The 22523-nt window shown below is 31.7% G+C and overlaps 1 long non-coding RNA gene across 1 annotated transcript; it reads right to left on the reverse strand.

The window, feature by feature from the left end:
* Window positions 1–443: 443 nt before the first annotated feature.
* Window positions 444–19573, reverse strand: LOC148272090 (uncharacterized). The gene is made up of 3 exons (XR_015824931.1): window positions 19368–19573; window positions 6333–6797; window positions 444–668 (listed from the first exon to the last, which is right to left on the reverse strand). It is a non-coding gene; the product is annotated as an uncharacterized LOC148272090 (long non-coding RNA).
* Between the last annotated feature and the right edge of the window lie 2950 nt (window positions 19574–22523).

The following is a 22523-nucleotide window of genomic DNA, read 5'->3' on the forward strand; positions in this document are numbered from 1 at the left end:
GAGTTGACCACTTCCAGCAGTGAGCGACATGGTTTCAAGACCGCATGTTGCCACCGGCAGAACACGAAAGTTGTAGACTATGGCCTTTAGATTATTTGGGATTTACTTATTTCTGAAAACGTGTTTCAGCTTTCCAAACGCAGCCCAACTTAACCCGATTCGTCTAGGCAGTTCCGCAGTTTGATTAAATGTTCCCAATTTGATTTTGTTTTGAAGGTAAATGTACTCGTCAACAGTACCGATAGTTTTACTTCCGGTACATATGTTGCTAGGCATTGGACTCAAAATCTTGTAAATCCTGTAAATGCCTAGACTTCCATATCCCTTCTGTAAAATGTTCTTCATCCCTGTTGTAATTTGTTAATCTTAATGACTCCAGAGGGGGTGAAATCAAGTCTTTTGTCTACAAGCATTTGGACAAACTCAAAATATTGGAAAAAACATTTTTTTTTTGTATTTTCTAAACGGTACCTGCAATTTCGCGTCCTGCTCGGAACTGCCATTGCAATACCCAGCGGCACAGAAAAAGTTAAAATTTTATTTATAAAACAAAATAAAAAAAACTTACCATGTAAACCATGAAGTGGAAAGTTAGGAAGACCCTTCCCAAATATTTTGAATCGAAATTGTTCCACGGTACATTTTGCGCGCTGTGAGCGACGACTGAACTAGGAAGAAAAAAAAGAAAATATAAGCAAAAAAAAAATATTTATTAATTTTTAATTTTATAAATTTATTGCATAAAAAAGTAAACATATTCAATATCAGGGCCTCGATTACGATGGGAAGATGAAGACGTCATAACTTCACCTTGACGGTATAGTTGAAGATAAATTCCCTCTAGCGATTATAAAGATATACTACCGACCCCCCACCAAGTTTTGGGTAGGTTCATCGATATGAAACAAGGGGAAGCGTACGTAACGGTACACATATCTACGCTCTAAGATGACATAGCTTCAGTATGACGTCATAGTTGAAGATAAAAGTCTCTCTGACCGACTACATATAGGTAGATATACTACCGATGCCCCACCATCAAGTTTTGATGTAAGTACATCGGTTTGTACCGACAAAAATATGTTCCGCCGAGAAACTTTTTCTTTAATTATGATTTATTTTTAATTGTTTTGAGGTTGGCACTTTTTTTCTTAAAAGCCTATTCAAAAAATGAAAGAGAAATAAATAAATTTTAAAGTCGAATTCAATTCCGACATAACTGTCAGTTTTATAAAACGAACGCCTAGATGCGAAAATAATGTCGCTAGATTTTGTCCTATTAACATATAAGAGTATCTAGGCGTTAGAAAGTTACCACTGTAAAAAAATAATTTGGTTATTATATTTTTTCCATCTGTTTAACTATCTTTCTGAGAGAACGTATGGAGAGTCGGCCTTGTAATCACTCAGTACTACTGCAGTAGATAAATGCAGACGATCGTTAAGCATATCGTTTTGGCAATGGTTAAAAGTCATATAAAAATCATATTTAAGCAAGCTTTTTTTGCTTGAATTGAGATTTATTGGAGTTTACAATCGCTTTGAAGTGGGCACTTTCTATCACAGAAGCCTATTTAAAATATAAATAAGAACTATTTTTAATTTTAATGACGTAAGGAACGCGGACTAATTGTTTGCGGTCATTCATTGGCTTGTTTCGATCATATGATGTCGATATGACAAGTAGGTATGACATAACTTGATGAAATTTATTACATATAGAACGGCTCTTCTTCTTTATTTTATTGGTAATAGTTCCAGGTAACTATTTGTTACTTTTGTTAAAAATTTGTTTTAAACTTCTTTATTAGTGTTTTTTCTTATTTTTTCGTTTCTTTTCTTAATTAAATTATAAGTAAAAAATATTTCTCTTTATCATTTTTTTTACATCATTATATATTTTTATACATAAACATATACTATTTACCTAAATATTAGTTTTCAATAATAATACATAAATATATATATATTTTTTAATGTTATTCAAAATTGTCTTCTTGGTTATTTTTTTGACTGGTTCAAAGTATTTCAAATACCAAATTATCTTTTTTTATCGATAGTTCTATAACTGGTAATATTTTATTCTTTTATATAGTTTATATTAGTTTATTGACATTATAATAATAAATATGTACATCTCCCCCCCCCTCCTTATCTTCTCTTCAAGCATTTTTGTCCTTATCCCGCCCAATTTACAGTAACTTAATGTTCTTAAAATTAATACTTAAAAAATCTTTGATTATTGAGTACATGAAAATAACATTTTTATATGTATAAATTGTATGTATTTATTTGATATGTAATATATATTTTCTTTACTAACTTTGTATACTATGTGGAAATCTGTTATTAGTTCTGAGTTTATACACTATATCTGTATGTTTACTAAAAATATGTATGTAGAACTGTTGATTTCCCTAATAAAATAAAATAAAATAAAAATATTTCTTAGACTTTCTAAATTAATAATATTGTTTTAAATGCTCTGTATTACTTATAATTATGCTTCCATGTATGTATATTTAATTGTATTTGTAACTAATATGTAAAAGGCACTAAGTGCCGTTTATTTCAATAAAATAATAATAAAAAAAATAACGAGGTAAGATACAGATAGTACAGAAGTTAAGTATACCGTCTCGATATATACAGATGAAGATAGCGTTCATAATCGAGGCGCAGGGATCTAATAAAACTAGTGCAATAGAAAATGAATACTGAGCGTTCTCATGTTAAGATAGTGAGGGTATTATAAGCAAACTTAGAAATCTCCATTGAAGGAGGTATTGAGATAGTTGCGAAAAATAATATAAAAATATCACGTTTTTTTTTGTACATTTTTAAAGTGAAAAAGGTCTATGAAATACTGTCCTGTAAATATTTTTTTTTGCTAATTATTAGTAGAATTAAAAACATTTTTAAATTTGTAATTTTGAATTCCCGCAGAGACGGTCATTTTATTAGCCACGCCCCTTATACGTCACGATTCATGTTTATTCGTTCCCGGCCATTGAAATTTGTTTAGAACATTATCACGAATCTTGATTTTAAATTTATTTCAACAGAGAGGGAAAATTTTTTGAGAAGGGAATATGGAAGTCTAGGCATTTACAGGGCTTATGACCTGTCATTGGCTGGTTTAAGTGGCCACTTTACACACTGTGTAACATTCACCATTCTGCCTATGTGTAAAGTGGCCACTTAAACCAGCCAATGACAGGTCATAAGCCCTGTAAATGCCTAGACTTCCATATTCCCTTCTCAAAAATTTTTCCCTCTCTGTTGAAATAAATTTAAATATGAACAACTCCCTAGGGAGGAGATCCAGCCAGTCTGCAAGCATTTGGACATAATCAAACATTGACGAATCTTGATGTCGCAACAACCAAGGACAAAAACGTCGCGTCTTTCTTGCAACGTGTTTTTGTTAAATTTATTTTTTACATTTATGTATGAAAACATGTCTCCACAATTTTTTGTAGACAAGCACTGGATTCAACTCCTTAGGGAGCTTTTAATATTTACATGTTACAACAGAGATGAATAACATTTTAGAGAACGTAGATTTCTCAACAAAATATTGTTTATAAATCCACCTGGTCCATGAAGAAGTATAGAAATTGAAAAAATTTCAGGCGTTGCCTAGTATGTAGGTGAAATAATTAAATTCAAGATTACAGCTCTTTAACTTCACAAACATCAATAGATGAAAGAATTGAAGGAATATAGATGTATAAATATGGGCGGCATTTACAGGGCTTACGACCTTCGACTTCGTTGGCTCGATTGAATGGCCACTTTACACGCTGTGTGACATTCACCATTCTGCCTTTGGTGGTGTTTTTACACTAGAATATTTCATAGTCCCAGGACTGGCGCCTGAAAGGTAAGACTAATCATCTTACCTTCATGTAACAAAAATTATTAAGATACGCTGCGATTTGTATACCGATGCAGTGCCCTATGCAACATTAGGTGCGGAAAGGGAATGATGAACCGTGTCATACATTGATTTCCCACAAATTCGTCTAAGAGATCGCACTTCGCCACGTTCACTCTGCTTTCATTCATTATGTGCCAGTTCCATGTTTCACTTCCGTATATACGTGTTGGGACTAGAATTCCGTTGCGCACTGCTAGTTTAGCTTCGATCGACTATTTTTTATTAACAACAAGCGGACCCGACAGACGTTGTCCTGCCCGAAAGTAAACTTGTCTGCTATAAGCTGTTTGAACAAACATTTTTTTCGTAATTAATTACACACGTTATTTATTTTGGACTTTTAAAAGCTATTTTTAAACTTTAACTTTTAAAAGTTAATTAAGAAAATTCAGAGCGCGATTTATTCTGAGCCCTTTAAAATTATGGCACTCAACCCATGCCCAACGCGAATTGAGTCATTCTTTAATCGTCAGCCGTGTTTCGACGTGACCTTAACATTTAATTCAAAACCAAAAGAAAAGAAAGAACTAAGATAGACCAGATCTTGTCTTGAGGTAGTAATTTTTATTTTTTGTCCTAGTCTTAATTTTATTTCGTTGTATTTTAATTTATTTGTACATGTATTTATTTAGTATAAGAAAATGTGTTTACCATTGTTCGAATGGACTGCATAAGTTTGTCAATAAATAAATAAATAATAATAAAAGAAAAATGACTGTATTGTAAAAGCATACAAAAACTTTTTGGATAAAAGAAAACATACTTTTTATTGATATGTAGGTACCTAAGTACTTGTTTATGATTGAATTCCAAAACTAAACATTTTTAATATTCAAATATTGGATTTAATTACATAGGTAGGTACCTCGGTACTTGTTTGTGGTTAAATTCCAAAATATGATATAATACTTTTTCAAATAAAGAATTCTTTTTGCAAATGTCAAACTCTACGCTACTTACCGGCAGTGGTGCATTCTGTGTCAGAATTCGTTGTTCAAAAATGTTTCGATGTCGCATGTCGGTTTAAATTTGTTAAACATTACAAAAAATCATTAATCCAAAAATATGTTAACATGTAAAATGTGAAAGGAGGGTGAGTGCCGGGAACAGGGTGAACGGTGCACTAAAATCTACTTTGGCAAACAAATGTTTATCGCAGGAGGCTAAACTAGCAGTTCACAACGGAGTTCTAGTTCCAACTCTAATGTATGGGAGCGAAGTATGGAATTGGAAAAATAATGATGAAAGTAGGTTGAATGCTGTCGAAATGCGATCCCTCAGGCGAATGTGTGGTAAAACGATGTATGATAGGTGCACAAATGTCGAGATCCGTGAAGTGTGTAAGGCTGAGACATGCATTATTGACAGAATTAAGAAAGGGGTGCTGCGTTGGTTTGGACATGTAGAGCGAATGGACAGCGAAAGAACGACTAAAAGGATCTACGATGCAAATGTTGATGGATGCAGAAAACGAGGAAGACCGAGAAAGACGTGGCACGATCAAGTCCATCAAATACTTGAAGATGGACATGTCAAAAGTAGGAATAATCGGCGTGCGTGCATAAGAAGATGTATGAATGTAGAGGAAGCGAGGTCTGTATGCCAAGATAGAGTGTTATGGCGTTCTATCCTCTTTGCCTACCCCTACGGGGAAACGGCGTGATGGTTTGTTGTTTTGTTGTTTTGTTGTTGTTGTTGTTGTTGTAAAATGTTCAAATAAAACGTTAAAAAACAAACTTTTTTAATTTACAAAAAAAACAACATTCTCCAAATTTTTTGGAATATGCATTTCAGTCGAATGCAACCCTGGAAAATCGATGAAAACACATACATATATGCTTCTAACTTATTTTCTACTCAATATATTGGAGATGTTATTATTTGTAAACCTCGAGGACGTGAATTAGAAAATTTGCAAAAAACTGCACGTAAATCTGTCAAGTTATTTTCGAGTTTTTGCGAGACACAACACGGCGATTCATTATTATATACAGGATGTTCATTAAACCCTGTCACATCCGAAACCACGATGATCAGTATGAGCAAAAAGACATATTGGCACATCAAATTATTTTTTAGAACGAATAAAATTCAACAAACGCAGAAGTAAGCAATCATTTATTTTTTAAATATTTTTAAATCTTGGTTCTAAATATTATTTTAAATATGCTAATATGTCTTCTTGCTCATACTGATCATTGTGGTTTTGGATATGACAGGATTTAAAGAACACTCTATATATAAATTACTGTGGTTAGCGCGCCGTACTATTTTGTTGCTCAATTAATCAGGCAGTAAATTTCTCGTGGCTCCAAAAGTGAAATGTGAATATTTCTGTTTTATCATTATATTAAATTGTTTGTATATTAAATAAATAAATAATATTTACCTTTTCTGTATTTGTCAAATCCCGAGAAGCACTGAATTTACTCTTGAACCAAGACACAATTTAAAAATACTGGCTCTTATTACACACAACTTAATTACAATTAACACAATCGAATTAATTTAAACTATTTTTAACTTATTAAAAAAATACACCCCTTATAAACTATTACTGGCCAATAAACACGACATTTATGGTTTCAATTCACATCTTATATTGTTGACTGTCTGTGGTCCACCGCGCCGAAGTCTCCCGCGGATTTTATCTAAGCACCTTGAATTTGACAGGCGCTGTCAAAATTCAAAAACTCTCCGACACGTTTTTTAATCTTAACTAAGAAGTATTCTAGAAACATTTTCAAAACGCTTATCACATTTATTTGGACGGAATTTCAATAATGAACTTTCAAAGGGCTTGTTAATATTATTCTATTTTTTATTTTGATGTAATCTTGTTCGCGAACGCCATCTGCAAAAAAACAAATAAAAACAAATTAATACGGTTTTATCATTGACATATAAATACACATATATGCCATTAGCCCTCTAAAATTATGACACTTAACTCATGCCCAAGCGCTCAGCCATGCCCAACGAGTAATTAGTCGTTCTTCGATCGCCAGCCAGGCGCGACGTTTATAATGGAAACCAAAACACCTGCTTTTGCCATGAAAGTGAGTAAAAATTAAACCTTTCGGATAAACATTGTAAAAAAGATTGTGAAACTTTTTATTGGTAAATATTACCACATTCAACAGTGTGAAGGCTGTCTGGAGATCGGATATTTACTCAGTCAAAACCAAATGCCGCCTATACCTACCCATAACACCTCTTCTCCTCCGCGAATGCGAATCGTGGCTCCAACTAGGGAGGGGACAAGGAATGATGATGATTAATAAAGCTTAAAACAATTAATATTCAAATATTATTTTTTTTGTAAACGTCAAACTACGCCTGGCGGCGCAATGGGGAAATATATATATTTTAAACATTTTTAAATTAATAAAGGTCTATGAAATACTGTTATGTAAAAAAAATATATATTATTAGTGGCATAAAAAATACTTTTGATATTATTAGTGGCATAAAAAATACTTTGATATTATTAGTGGCATAAAAAATAATTTTAATATTATTAGTGGCAGAAAACTTACTTTTGATATTATTAGTGGCATAAAAATTACTTTTGATATTATTAGTGGCATAAAAAATAATTTTGATATTATTAGTGGCATAAAAATTACTTTTGATATTATTTGTGGCATAAAAGTTACTTTTGATATTATTAGTGCCAAAAAAAATACGTTTGATATTATTAGTGGCATAAAAAATACTTTTAATATTATTAGTGGCATAAAACTTACTTTTGATATTATTAGTGGCATAAAAATTACTTTTGATATTATTAGTGGCATAAAAATACTTTTGATATTATTAGTGGCATAAAAATTACTTTTGATATTATTAGTGGCATAAAAAATACTTTTGATATCATTAGTGGCAAAAATATACTTTTGAATTTGTAATTTTGAATTCCCGCAAACACGGTAATTCCATTGGCCACGCTCCTAATACGCCACGATTCATGTTTATTTGTTCCTGGTCATTTAAATTTGTTCAGAAAAATATCACGAAACTTGACGTCACAAAAACCAAGGGCCATGAAAACATTTCTCCACAATATCCGTTCTGATTTTGAATATACAATTAATTATTTTAACTAACTAACTAACCATCACGCCATTTCCCCGGAGGGGTAGGCAGAGAGGATAGAACGCCACACCACTCTGTCCTGGCACACTTCCTTTGCTTCCTTCACATTCATACATCTTCTCATGCACGCACGTCGATTATTCTGACTTTTCACATGACCACTTTCAAGAATTTGTTGTACTTGATCATGCCATGTCTTTCTCGGCCTTCCTCGACTTCTACAACCAGACACATTCGCATCATAAATCTTTTTAGCCGTTCTTTCATCATTCATTCGCTCCACATGACCGAACCATCGCAAAAGACCTTTCTTAATTTTGTCGATAATGCTTAACTCAGCCTTGCATTCTGCTCTAATTTCGACATTAGGGCACCTATCATACATTGTTTTTCCGCACATTCGCCTGAGGGATCGCATTTCAACAGCATTCAGTCTACTTTCGTCCCTTTTTTTCCAACTCCATGCTTCGCTTCCATACATTAGGGTTGGTACCAGAACTCCATTATGAACTGCTAATTTAGCCTCTTGCGATAGACACTTATTTGCTACGACAGACTTTAAGGCACCATTAACTCTGTTACCGGCACTAACCCTCCTTTCAATATCCTTGTCCATATTTCCATCTCTAGTAAACATACTACCCAGATATACAAATTCTTCGACCTGTTTCAAACTATCTCCATTTACTACAATCTTACATTCAGTCATAGTTACATTTCTTTCAAAGACCATGACGTTCGACTTTTGCACATTCATTAGCAAATCACTCTCCTTGCACACTTCGTAAACCTTTGTAACCAAGGATTGCAGTTCCTCTTCGCTGTCAGCTAGGAGGACTGCGTCATCGGCGTACAGAAGGCAACTGACAATTAATTATTTTAAATCCATTTAATATATTTTTATCGGTATTATTAGTATGTGAATATCTTCTTAGTTACACAGGTGTGCTGATAGGAACACGTTTTCTAAAAATTATTTCTGTATTCCACAAAATCCGATGAAAATAAATAAATGGGTCGAAATTAAAAAGAATTTAAGGGAAGAATCTGATTGGGTCCACCAAAAACGAATGTTGATTATTAACGTAAAAATACAAACTTTTGTTATGTACCAAAAATAAGAATCCTCCAATTTAAGGTAGCATATTTTTAACCTTAATCTTATCTAAACGAAAATATAAAACTAATTGTTCAAATATGGCGCTTTTATAAGCAATGAAAATACCTAGACTTCCATAATAGAGATCGACATTTTTGACGCTGAATTGTTTAGATTTAAGAAGTGTATGCAAAATGCGTTTTTATATTGATATATTAATTTTGTACATTTAATTTTGATGGATTACATTGCTGGTTTTATTTCGATGCATATTTTGTTTAGTGTTTTTATTAGTATTTTATGAATTGTTTTTATTAGTTTTATAATATTCAATGATTTAAAAAAAAATATTAAATGTATTTTATTCATGTAGATTTTATTATTGATTCGTACAATTTTTGCAATTTTATTAAAATTTTTACAACAATTTAAATTCAATTTATTTTGCTCGTTTTATATAAATATGTTTTTAGTTAGTATTACATGTAATTCAGATAGTGTTTTTCTGAGCACATTGCAGTGTCCATCTTCAGGGCTGAATGTATGAGTGTAGTTTTTAGTGTGTTTAATTGTGAGGAATTTGTACCGTGTCGCAGTCGGGCAATGTATGTGGTTAAGTGTGTGGAGTTTATACCGTGGGCTTTGGAAGCACCGGGTACCATGAGGTTCGTAGTCGTAACCCATCATCCCTGTTTATGTTATTAGGATGCTTGTATATTTCTATGGCTTCCTTTATTAAACGGGCTTGATGATTTTTGGGCTTTCCAAGGACATTTGGCTCAAATGAGAAATTATGCCCTGTTTCTATGTAGTGCTCTGCAAGAGCTGATTTATCCGGGTAGCCCAACTTGCATGCACTCTTGCGCTCTTTTATTCTTGTCACTATGTTTCTGGCAGTCTGCCCTATGTAGACTGTTTCACAGCTTTTGCAATTTAATTTATATACTCCATCTGTTTCAAGTGGGTCCCGATCTTTTACTGATTTTAGTAAGTTTCTTACTTTTGAGGTCGTACCGAACACATACATTGCCCGACTGCGACACGGTACAAATTCCTCACAATTAAACACACTAAAAACTACACTCATACATTCAGCCCTGAAGATGGACACTGCAATGTGCTCCGAAACGTCGGCAATACAAAGCCCACAAACACGGCATAATAACCCAGAAAAACACTATCTGTATTCTGAAGGCCGTGAAAACCTACGAGCCTTGTTTACATGTAATTGATGAAAAATAAGTAGTGTCTATTTTTTTTATTGTTTAAATATTTATGTGCATTATGTATTATTTTTTCATTGTTTGTAAACCAAATAAATAAATAAATTCCCTTCTCGAAAATATTTTCCCTCTCTGTCGCCACAAATTTAAATCTAAATAACTCCCTAGGGAGGAAATCCAGCATGTCTGCAAACATTTGAACATACTCAAAACATTGTTGTGGCGTTCATTTAAGGTGGTTCTAAACGAAAATATGAAAACAGTTATTCATAGATGGCGCTTTTAACATGTTTTATTGAAAAATGTCACTTTTACGTTTATTTTCAACGGATATTTTACAAAACTTGGTTTGCGGAAACTTTACACTATATTGATTGTAACAAATACCACAACAATATAAATTCGGTCCTTTTCACAAAATGGTGTACTGGTGTAATGGTGTAAAAATAAAATAAGCAATTTTTTGTTTTGTACACCATTTTGTGAAAAGGGCCTGAATTATATTTCTATGGTATTTGTTACGATCAATATAGTGTAAATTTTCCGCAAACCAAGTTTTGCAAAATTTCCATGGAAAATAAACGAAAAAAATATTAAAGCGCCATCTATGAATAATTTGATTAATATTTTATTTAGAATCACCTTAATGACTCTGCCCAGCAATGTCGTACGTATGAAACTAGGTATAAAAAAAAATACAGATGAGGAGAAAAATAGAATCTCAAACTCATTGTACAAGGGATTGGCGTTGTACAATGAGTTACCTGTAGAAATAAAGGAGGAAGGATTGAAATATTTAAAATTAAAATGAAAAAACACGTTCTTTTGAACTTTCGATAAAAAATTGTAATGTTTACACAATATTATTTTTGGTATGTGTATATATATTTACATATTTATACACACACAATTCTGGGTTTTATCCCAAGGGGGAGTAGGTATAACCTCAATATCAAATACATAGATGGCGCTCCAAACGCGCTAGCGAAAGCTTTCCTTGTTTCATGACATATATACAAAAACCAAAAATGTCACCGATATGGATATTCGCTAATAAGCGGAATGGGGAATGTTGTAGAATTCTACATAAAAGTGGCCACTTGAACCCAACCTATGACAGGTCATAAGCCCTGTAAACGCTCGAATATCCATAATCTTGAAACAAAAATTCTACCCATCTCTGTAGTGATATAAATAATAATTGTAATGTTATTATTGAAAGTTTATATTAGTTTTTTAAGATGTTATGAACTAACTTAATAAAGCATAAATACATCAATAAAATCAAAATACTGTAATTAATTAAAATATTTGACCACAAAGTTAATGCTTTGAACATAGATAAATATATGCATTGAATTGATTATATACAAGAGAAATCTGAGTAATTCACATTAGAAATGTGCACTGGGCTATGTGCAACTCGTATGCGAGTGCTTTCACCGACCACTATAACTACATTCTGGGAAAATAGAACGAGATAAAATGTAGGTACGCGATTTTGCTCAAAAACATGCTGTAAATTTGATCAGAGTAAGTGCGTAACACTGTCCGTTTCTATAAAGACCCAATCGCTGACAGAACTGAAGGGTATGATTGGAAAAAAAAACACTGGCATATATATATATATATATAAGTGATAGAAGGGGAATTTCAGATTTAGCGCTGCTTTTCAAGCTTTTAAATAATTTATCATTTATTTGTTCATATATATGTACATTACAAAATAAAATATCTTAATTCATACATATAGAAATAATTAGGTAAAATTAGGTATATATAAAAAAAAAACACATTAGTATACATAATATCCAAAGAATAATATGTTAAAAAAGTAAGAGAATCTTGTAACGAAAAACTCCCTCAGAGACGTGAAAAATGTCAATGTCCAAAGTGATATTGTTCAACATAGAGATAGCCCTTCCAACAGGCATAACCATTGGCAGGTTGATCCTGTATATATTGGAATGTGAAACAGTCTATGTTGACGCTGTCTAAGGTAATTATCAGGAACATAAAAGCTAATGCTCCGCATAATTTCAGGGTTGTCAATAATACCGCGCAACAATCGAAAGAAGTGCGTTGTTAAATACACATTCCTTCTAGTCTTCAAACTGCTGTCACCGAGCATACCCTGGAGGAACTCGGTGGGATAAAGCCGTGGATAATATCCGCACTCCCTCATGTAGAGAAACCGAAGAAATTTCTTCTGAACCCTCTCCTCCATAAGAGAGTACTTCAACTCACGCGGTCCCCAAATCATCGCGCCACTCTCGAGTCTACTTCGCACCAACGTTTTACCATTCTTTCTACATGACCAAACCATTTCGGAGACCCTTTGTTAATCTTATCAATTATATCAACAATATTTTGAGTTTGTCCAAATTTTTGTAGACTTAGTGTAGTTAGTGAGTAATTGAATTAATGAACTTTGAATTTAAAATATAAAACCAATTTTATTTTACATAAAACTGATATTTTTATTTCATGATATTTGAGGTTTTAAAGATAATGTCGGTCAAATGTCCACCACTGCGTTGGTTATTCAGAGATTCAATTTTCATTAGATGAGCAAAGAAGAGTAAAACAATTTACTACCCTAGCAACACTAACGAAATGTCCATTTTGTTTTCTTTGGCAATCTGACAGATGGAAAAATAATTCAATTTTTGAGTAATGCATTTGCTAATTACACATGCATTTGCTAATTACACATGACATGTGATCTCAGCAGTATTTCTACACTTTAAAACCACACAACACGGCATAGTTGAATTCAAATCGGGAGTTTCGTACTGAGCGACGTCTGCAAAGAAACTAATGGGTCAGAACGTAAAACTACTTTTTAGGGAGTAGTTTAGTCGCCTTCTGTATGATGCGCGTATGCGGTTTCTGGACTATTCTTAATTTTATGCACGCATCATATAGAGTAAAACGATTTGGCCGCTCTTAATTCTTTGTTTTAAACATTGAAAACATTATATTTGTCTTATTTCCTTCTCTTAAATGTTCTTCATCTCTGTTGTAATATGTTGATATTAACAGCTCCCGTGGAGTTGAATCCAGTCCTTGTCTACAAAAATTTGGACAAACTCAAAATATTGTTGATAAATCCACCTGGTCCATGAAGAAGTATAGAAATTGAAAATATAACATTTTCAGGCGTTGCCTAGTATGTAGGTGAAATAATTCAATTAGATAATTCTCACCCGCATAATTAAAGGTTTCAGTGCTTTTCTTCACAAACATCAACAGATGAAAGAGTTGAAGAAATATAGATGTTTAAATATGGGCTCATGTAGAGAAACCGAAGAAATGTCTTCTGAACCCTCTCCACCATAAGAGAGTACTTCAACTCACACGGTCCCCAAATTGTCGAGCCACTCTCGAGTCTACTTCGCACCAACGAGTTATAAAGAATTGTCAGTACTCGTGTACTACCAATAACCCTGGCAGTACGCAAGACGAATCCTAACATCTTCAATGAACTACTACAAACTGTTTCGATCTGATCATGCAATGTCAGGGAACCCACAAAAGTGATGCCTAGATCTTTAACCTTCGCAATCCGCATAAGATTCTAGTCATTCATTCTATAGCGGAAGAATAGCGTTTTGTAGGCCCTAATGTTCTTACAGTCCCGAAATTTTAAATTATGTCAATTTTTATGTGAGACAGCGTGGGACGAAACCAAATACTTCTTTTGCCGTTGATTTTATACAGTTCAAACTATGCTAAATACTCACCTATTCCACGGTTCCACATGTTAGCAAACAAACATGGAAACTTAGATTTATTTCATTTATCTTTATACCAACTAAAATCATTACTTTTTAATCACTTCTTTTCTAAATTTGAAGTAAAGGTTAGAAGTGATTTAGAATTCAATTCAACAATTTGGTCACCTTATTACAATGTTCATATTTTAAAGTTAGAAAGAGTACAACGTAAATTCCTTAGATTCATCAATTACAAACTTAATATACCCGCTGAAAATATTGATTATGATAATTTATTATCTACACTAAATATGTCAACTCTATGTAAAAGAAGAATTATAAATGACTTATTAAATTTATATAAAATAGCAAATGGCGTATTGGACGTCCCGGAATTAACTAGTGTTATCAGCTTGAAAGTACCTCTTCGAAATACTCGGCAGCTAACGTTATTTTTTGAATCTCCTGGCAGTCACAATTATTATTACAATTCACCAATACCTAGACTACACCGGCTAGGTAACGAGTATGGTGAAGTTGATATATTTTGTCTGTCTTTATATAAATATAGGTTAAGTATTCAAAAGGTTATAAATTAATTTATGTAAAATTTCTTAATATTTTTCTTTATTTACTATTTCTTTTTCTCATGTATCTCTTTAATAATGTATAAACTTATATGTATGTATATGTATGCGTGTATGTTTTCATATGTAAATTTTTTAAATATTTTTCTATGTACCATATACCTATGTTGGTACATTTCCTGATTTTTACTTATTATTGTATCTTTTAGCTTTTCTTATGTTATCTTTAATTTTAACCAAATTTACATACTCATGTTTCACTGCTGCACTTAAATGTAATTTCTAAAATATGTAAAAGCCCATTGGGCGTGTAAATCAATAAATAAATCAAATAAATCAAATAAATTATAAAACTTGTTTTACTGTTTATGCTATGATATATCGCCTCTGTTACTTCAATACTTTTTATATTAAAACCCATTATTTATTGTTAATTTGCTGCATACCTATGTTATAATTTTTTATTTAATTTTTCTTTATTGTTTCCTTATTTTCTGCTGATTTTATTTCATGTATCCACATTTTCTATACTGTGTACAGGTGTTTTGTTTCATGATAATTGTTTTTCAACATTATTTTATACTTTGTAAAAGGCGTAAGCCGTCGAAATAAACGAATAAATAAGTTAGTGTATTGTGTAAATTTTTAATTTATTAATCTTTTTCACATTTTTAAAGTGTATTTTTACACTTTTTATCTTTTATACATTACACATTATTTGAGACATAAGTCATAACTCCGTGGGACTTAAAGTCCTGTGTTGAGTTCGGACAGGCAATTTTGACACAGAAACATGAGTATAAAATATGATATAGGATCAGGGCCCCGATTACAATGGGAGGTTAACAGAGTTATCTTCGACTTTCTATAAAGAAAAACCGATATTTGTGTAATAATAAGAGAATATTTGCATGGACATTCAAAGTATCTACGTCGGTAGATAAAGTTAAGGAGAAACAAATGTATGCATATTCTGCTTTTCATACAGAAAACTTAATTTTAATTTGCAGATAAAATTAAAGATAAATAAACATATTACAACAGAGATGAAGAACATTTAAGAAAAGTTAATATAGAAGTCTAGGCATCTACAGGGCTTATGACCTGTCAATGGCTGGTTTAAGTGGCCACTTTACACACTGTGTAACATTCACCATTCTGCCTATATTTGAACATCTATATTCCTTCAATTCTTTCATCTGTTGATGTTTGTGAAGTTAAAGAGCTGAAACCTTTATTTATGCGGGTGAGATTCATCTAATTGAATTATTTCACCTACATACTAGGCAACGCCTGAAAATGTTATTTTTTCAATTTCTATACTTCCTCATGGACCAGGTAATTTATCTATATATAAATAAAGGTTTCAGCTGTTTAACTTCACAAACATCAACAGATGAAAGAATTGAAGGAATATGGATGTCCAAATATAGGCAGAATGGTGAATGTTACACAGTGTGTAAAGTGGCCACTTAAACCAGCCATTGACAGGTCATAAGCCCTGTAGATGCCTAGACTTCTATATTACCTTTTCTTAAATGTTCTTCATCTCTGTTGTAATATGTCAATATAAACAGCTCCCCAGGGAGTTGAATCCAGTCCTTGTCTACAAAAAATTTGGACAAACTCAAAATATTGTTGAAGATAAATGTTGAGTTTCTATGGTAATCGGGGCCCAGGGTCCGTATTCAGACAGGACGTAAAAAAATATTTTCAATTTTATCTACAAAGTAAAATTAAGTTTTCTGTATGTAAAGCAGAATATGTTTACATTTTTTTTTCAAAACATGTTCTATACAGGTAACCTACGAAGATAATTTGCATTTTCATACAAATATACACATTTTCGTACTTGAATATCAATATTAGTTTATACCGTCTCGGTAAATACCGATGAAGATAGCCGTTCATAATCGCGGCACAAAAACACAGCAATAATAAACAAACAAACAAACCCAAAACAAACCATCACGCCGCTATCCCGTAAGGGTAGGCAGAGAGGATAGAAGATTTCCGCTTTTTCCTTTTTCCCATTGAGTAAAAGTTTTGATTTAAGGTAATTTATAAACAAATTCATTTATTTCTATTTTTACATATATTTTTAACTTTTTAATCTTTTTTTTTTTTCTATTGAATATGTTCTGTAACTTGAATTATAAAAATAAAACTTTTAGTTTATTGGTTGGTTGAAAGAAATTGCCATTTGGCAATAAGCCCGCCAATGTACAAATAACATTATGTACAAAAAGTTAAATAAATAAAAATAAAAAATAGAAAGCCACATCACTCTATCTTTGCATACAGATCTCGCTACCTCTACATTCATACATATTCTCATGCACGGCACGCGCGCCGATTATTTCGACCTTTGACATGTCCATCTTCAAGTATTTGTTGGATTTGGTCATGCCATGTCTTTCTCGGTCTTCCTCTATTTCTGCCTCCATCAGTATTCGCATTGTAAATATTCTAATCCGTTCTTTCGCTGTCCATTCGCTCTACATGTCCTAACCGACGCGGAGCTCCTTTCTCGATATAACAAAAGATGTGGATATAACAACAACAAACGTTGTTGTTATATAAATAAATCAGCGTAAAATTTCATTCGATAAAGTGAAAAATGTATGTGTTTTGTTTAATTTGTAATGTTATTTTAGTTCGGTAAAAATTAATTTAAATTAAAAAAAATAATCACTTAAATCGGAAGAAGACGGATCAAAAGCTTTGAAAATTTATTTATTTATTAATATACATGGCACGCAGCGCCTTTACCTTAAAAAGATACATATTTAAAATATGTAATATAAACATTTCAATATAATGTGAAAAACTTAAAAATTAAATATTTAAGTATTATTTTACATAAATACTATATATATATAACACAGCAATTTTGTATAAAGAACATATTTAGATATAAAAAAATAATTAACAATGTGTGCAGATAAAATTTTCAAAGGAAAATAATTTATATATATTTTTCTTTAAAATGTAGAAAATGTTAGTATATTAAATACAATAAAATACTTTTGTCTCAAAAAAAATATAAAATAGTCATAATAATGACAATTAAAGTATTTAAGTTTGTAAGTGAAAATTATTGATGGAAGTTCATTGTAATTTATTATATAAATAAAACACGAGTGATACTTTAATCCAAAAATTTGGAATATCCAGTGACCGGTTTCATCGCTTTCGCGACATCTTCGAGACTGGTATCTTTATTAAAGAGTTCAACGTATTTATACAAAACAGAGGTAAGGATAGATAATTCAAAGTTATATGAAAGTAAATTAAATAAAGTTATTTTTATCTTAAGGATCATTATCGAATTTTTTTCTGCGGGTTAACTAATGAGTTGATATAATGCTATTTTAATGAGTTTAAGTATTTTATTTTATTTTTAGTGTCCCATCCTTCGTGAGTGTGGTTTTGTAAATAATGATTTCTGAAAAACAAAGGGCAAAAAGTCATTAGTAAAATTGTATTACAATGGGTGAAGTAATGGAGAATGCACGTGTGTTATTCTGTTCATAAAGTAATTTTGCCAATCATTTAATAGAAAATAAACATTCTTTTGAATTAAACAATAATGTAAAAATAATTCATATTGCACCATAAACTTGACAAGTTAGAAATTCTCGAAATTAATAGATTAAAAAATAAACCCGACGTAGAATTACTTAATAAACAGATAACACACGTGCATTCTCCATTACTATACACATTGTAATATAATTTTACTAATGACTTCTTACCCTTTGTTTTTCAGAAATCATTATTTACAAAACCACACTCACGAAGGATGGGACACTAAAAATAAAATAAAATACTTAAACTCATTAAAATAGCATTATATCAACTCATTAGTTAACCCGAAGAAAAAAATTCGATAACGACCCTTAGAAAAAATAACTTTATTTAATTTACTTTCATATAACTTTGAATTATCTATCCTTACCTCTGTTTTGTACAAATACATTAAACTCTTTAATAAAGATACCAGTCTCGAAGATGTCGCGAAAGCGATGAAACCGGTCACTGGATATTCCAAATTTGTGGATTAAAGTATCACTTGTCTTTTATAAATATAATAAATAATAATTAAAGTAATTAAAAAAATAAGCATTCACGTAAATATGGTACACAATAGTACCCATGCAAAAGTAAACATAGAAAGCACTATAATCTAAAAAATGTATACGTTCATCATCTTTGAAATGATTAAATAGAGTTGATTTATATAAGCTATACTTTAAGTGAAAAATATCAGCAACGTCGGAATAGTTATTGTATATGCTTATAGTTCCGTATTGCTTTCTTAAACAAGTTCCACATCTTTGTTGACGTATGTCAATTATATGCATAAATAAATATAAATTGATAAAAATATATTGTCTTTAGACAAATCATACGTTTGTGTTATTAATTGTTATAAGTATGAACAAAAACAGTGTATAATGGAGGCGGACCTAAATAATTGATTCAAATTAAATATTTTGTATACAAAGGACAACCACACCTAAAATTAACAACTCGTGATTTCAAAGTACAAACTTTGATACATTGTATAAAATTATGTAGCGATTTGTGCGTTAGATCGTCATAAATAAAGCTAATGGCTTCGAATTAAAAATCGAAAAAACCAGTCCGAATGACACGACACATTCTATTAAGAAAAACAAACTTCGAACATACCTTACACACGCAAGCGTTGCACTTATCACAATGACACAATAAAAACTATTCAACAGCACCGACTGAGCACTTGAAATGCGTTATTTAACGCACGCGGTAAAAACGGGCGGGGTAAATCACAAAACAGCGAATTATTCGATCGCGCTGGAGAAATGTTTACAACTTTAAATGAAAGTTTTTGAGAATGTCGCGAGCGGACAGCTGTCAGTCGAGAGCGTAGTGACAGGCTGGCTTTATCTATGGTAGAATGTTTATAGGCTGTTGCGTGCGGCGCTCGCCAGCCAGATTCCAAGCGGATTCCAATAAGACAAAATATTTTTAAATATTAAAAAACAGACTTTTCGATGACGATTGTATATCTTTTTATTTTACAAATGATTATATATCGCACTCCCAAAAGTACACTGTCGTTAGTATAAATTTGGTTTTCATGACCTTTTTTTAAATGTAGAAAAATAAATATTAGCTTTTTTGTGATTTACGCAATGAGTTAATAAATTATCATCATTATCATTCCCTTCCCGCACCTAATGGTGCATTGGGCACTGTATCGGTACACTAACCGCAGCGTGTATTCATCATTTTTCTTACATGAAGCTAAGATTTTAATATTTATGAGCACACACTATTGATATATGTGTTTAATTTTTTTCTTATTTTAAAAATATATTCAAGTAAATTGTTATTCCTTAATTTTAATTGTATTATTTTACTATATTTTCTTACTTTAAAAAAAATAATAAAAAAACTTCTTTAAACTATTTTTTATGTTTATTATTTTATACGTATACATTATTATGTCTGTACTTTTTTTATTTGATTATTAATTAAAACTTATGTCTGAGCACCCGACGACAAACTATTATTGAATAGTTTATCGGGACAAAATATATTTTAATACATTGTTTTCTTAATAATGTTAATGTTTTCTTAATAATATTGTAATAATGTGTATATTTTATTAAATAAAGACTCCATGAAACAAAAAAAAAGAGGATCAGTCTCACGTTTCGGGTGCCAGTCCGGGGACTATGAAACATCCTAGTGTAAAAACGCATTTTTATATTTTAAAAAATATTTAATGTCAACCATGTCAAGAATCGAAAACGATACCTTTATCCGCGACACTAGCTATGGGACCACAACCCGGTTTCATGATTATAAATGAAGTTTAACCACTTTTTTTCTTAGAACCCTCAAGTACTACTAAAAAAAAATTGACATACGCATTTTTATTATTTTTTATATTTTGAATTTCGGAGTAGCACGAACTCAGGGTTCCCGGCCTGGGGGGGGGGGGGGACTTGAAATTCTAAAAGGTCTTCTTTCTAAAAGCTCCAGTTGCAAATATATTAATTAATTCAGTACAATTTGCAACGACACGTCTCCTTCACACTTCGTTTTGTTTAACAGCACCTCTCCTTCATATTTTTCTTCCAAATATTAATTATTCTTTGTAATGAATTAAGTAAAATATCGAGAAGAACACAGCAAAAATTATTATGCAACGGTATTTATAATGGTAATTGTTGTTCTGCGGAGAAAGCCTGCCGTCTATCTCTGTAACAATGTCTCGGGTCCTGGGTATATTATATACTATAGTCCTGTCCTATAAATTACTGATTACACGAGGACAATACTGACCACGTCTAAACGCTCCTTGAATCAAATAAACATGCACTAACCCGCAATCACTTGCACTCACATTCACTAAATGCACCTAAATGCATTCATACGCATTCACACGCAATGACACGCACTCACACGCGCATACATGAATAAATAATGAATAAAATATGTTTTAATTTATTGCAGAGAGGAAAAATATTTTAGAATCGATAATAAGCGGTAGGCGGCCTCCGTGGTGTAGTGGTCAAGACGCTTGACTCACACACGAAAGGTTCCGGGTTCGATTCCCGGTGAGAACACAAAAAAATAAAAATGTGACAGACATCTACTGAAGAAATATTCCATAAATCACAACTTATGACACCAAAACAATTATACGCTAAAACAATACTCACTTATAGATTCAAAAACTACTCTTACTCAAATGAAAGACATAACCCCCACAATACATCACATACAAATAATATAATCACTAGATCCTCAACACATAGACAACTTAAACAAATACAAACTAATACCACTTTCGGACAAAGGGATTTTGAGTATTATTCAATTAAAATCTATAACCTACTTCCACTGTCTATCAAAGCAATTAGTAATGAGAAAATGTTTAAAAAGGCTTTAAAAAAGTGGATAATGGAGCTAGGTAGAACTGTAAAATGGATTGTCTCATTCGCCCATACCAATACTGAATTGACTGCTCCACAACTGTTAGGTTTGTGTTATTTTCATTGTGTGTTTTGTAATATAAATAATATAGATGTACATAAATACCTTGTTTTTAAAACTGTCTGAATATTTGTTAATTATGTTTGTTTTTTAAGTTAGTCTTCTTGGTTTATTCTCAAATGTAATTTAAAAAAACTAAATTGTTAAGTGTCCTCGGCCCGGGAAACCCCAGTAAGGTCACATTATTTTTATTATTAATTATAGTTTGTAAGCGAAAAATATGAATAAATAAATTAGCAACAGGGCCAAAAGCAGATTTTTTTTCCACTAATTTGTTTTGGTATTTTTACAGGACCTCGACTCACATGTTTTATACGTGTATGGTTCATATCATTAATTGTAGTGCTTTCACACTTATAGATTACGCAGACAGGGTATGGTCTAAGCTTATAACCGAGATGCACAGTTTAAACCCGCGCTGTGCCAGCGGGCGCCATGCAAGACATCGGACCCTCCCATTATTTAACTTATTAATTGCTTTTTTATGGGAGAAAACATTTTTTTATCAATATTTATTGAATCTTAATAGTTTGTATACATAAGTATAATTATAATTAAGCGACAATATATAATTGCAAATAATTATTTTTTTGAAAACCATACTTAATATCAGTAAATTTTATAGTTTATCTTTTAACCGCAACGATAAAAAACTGTATTGATTAGAAAACACTCAGCAAAAATATTATTGATTGATTTTGTGGTTTAAAGATGTGTCATCAAATATTAGATATGCACTCAATACCTCGTATGGTTAATATCATAAATATATTTTTTAAATTATGCCCACTGAGTTTT

This window comes from Micrasema longulum, unplaced genomic scaffold (genome assembly GCF_059751315.1).
Source record: "Micrasema longulum isolate JH-2025_06_02 unplaced genomic scaffold, ASM5975131v1 h1tg002489l, whole genome shotgun sequence".
NCBI classification, from domain to species: domain Eukaryota; kingdom Metazoa; phylum Arthropoda; class Insecta; order Trichoptera; family Brachycentridae; genus Micrasema; species Micrasema longulum.